The sequence below is a fragment of the Elephantulus edwardii genome, unplaced genomic scaffold (genome assembly GCF_000299155.1).
Source record: "Elephantulus edwardii isolate Elephantulus edwardi_28Jun2011 unplaced genomic scaffold, EleEdw1.0 scaffold00239, whole genome shotgun sequence".
Classification (NCBI taxonomy): domain Eukaryota; kingdom Metazoa; phylum Chordata; class Mammalia; order Macroscelidea; family Macroscelididae; genus Elephantulus; species Elephantulus edwardii.
This window is the reverse complement of record NW_006399989.1, coordinates 3,490,791-3,492,612: the sequence shown is the minus strand read 5'-3', so window position 1 is coordinate 3,492,612 and position 1,822 is coordinate 3,490,791.

Below are 1,822 nucleotides of genomic sequence, written 5' to 3'. Positions count from 1 at the left end.
CTGTTCCAGTCGTTTTTGGATAATCTTCAGTAGAACCTTGCTTGCATGTGAATTCGATGATATTGTTCTGTAGTTTCCACACTCAGTTGGGTCGCCCAGGCTATGCTATAGTCTTTGCAATTATGTGCTATGCATCGAAGAGTTGGATAGTGACTAGGGATGATAGAAGAGAATTGATGCCTTTAAGCTGTGGTTCTGGAGAAGAGTGTTGAATATGCCATGGACTGCTAGAAGAACAAACAGGTTTGTCCTGGAGAGGGTGAAGCCAGAATGCTACTTGGAATCAAGGATTCTGAAGCTTCATCTGACATACTTTGGGCACGTTGCAAGGAGGGACTGGTCCTTGGAGAGGGACATCATATTTGGGAGAGTGGAGGGATGGTGCAGGAGAGGAAGACCTTCGATGAGATGGATCGATTCTGCGATTGGGGTTGTGGAAATGAGTGTGTCGGAAGACGGTGAGGTTGGCACAGGATAGAGCAGCATTTAGGGCTCTTGTACATAGGGTCACTATGAGTCACAAGCAACTTGATGGCACATTACAACAACAACAACATCTATAAACAGGGAATATTTTCCCATTTCTTTAGGTCTTTTATTGTGTCTTGCAGAAATGTTCTGTAGTTTTCTTTGTATAGGTCTTCTGTATCTCTAGTTAGGTTCACTTAAAATTTGTGTTTGGGATTGATATTTCTTGCTTGGTTTCCTTCTCTGAGTTCTCTTTGTTATTATAGAGGAATCCCACTGTTTTTGAATATTGATCTTATATCCTGCCACTCTACTAAATTGGCCTACTAGCTCTAACAGGTTTTATGTTTTGGTTTTTTTTTTTTTTCAGTCTTTGGGGTTTTCAGTATACACTATCATATTATCTGCATATAGCAATAATTTAACCATCTCTTTGCCAATCAGGATGCCTTTATTTCCTTATTTTGCCATCTTATTCTAGCAAGCACTTCCAATACAATCTTGAATAGAAGTGGTGACAGTAGGCATCCTTATCTCGTCCCTGTTCACAAGGAAAAGACTTTTGGTCATCTCCGTTTAGAATGTTGGCTCTTGGTTTTGCATATATAATTTTTACTATCTTGAGGAAATTCCTTTCTATTCTAATTTTGCTGAGTGTCTTTATCAGGAAGGGGTATTGGATATAGTAAAATGCTTTTTCTGCATCACTTGCTAAGATCATATGTTTCTTATTATTTAATTTATTAGTATGTTGAATTACATCGATTGTTTTTCTTATGTGGAACCATTCTTGTATACCTGTTATGAATCCCACTTGGTCATGGTGAATTAATATTTTTTTAAATGTACTTTTGGATTCTATTGTCTAGGATTTTGTTAAGGATTTTTTTAATCTATATTCATGACAGATATTGGTCTGTAGTTTTCTTTCTTGGTAGTATCTTTGGCTGGTTTTGGTATTAGGGTTATGCTTGCTTCATAGAATGACTCTGGGGCGTTCCTTCTTTTTCAGTTTTTAAAAATAGTTTAAGTAGAGTAGGTGATAGACCCTCTCTGAATGTTTGGTAGATTTCAGCTGTGAAGCCATCTATCCCAGGACTTGAATTATGGGGAAGTCTTTCTATGACCTTTTCAATTTCTTCTTTTGTGATGGGTCTGTTCAATTGTTCTATATCTGCCTTTGTCGAGCTGGGTAAGGCATGAGTTTCAAGGAATTTGTACATTTCCTCCAGGTTTTTTAGTTTATCTGAGTATAGCTTTTCATGTAAAATCAATGATATTGTTCTATAGTTTCCACACTCTGTTGGGTTACCCTTCTTTGGGATGGGAACAAATATAGATCTCTTCCAGTCAG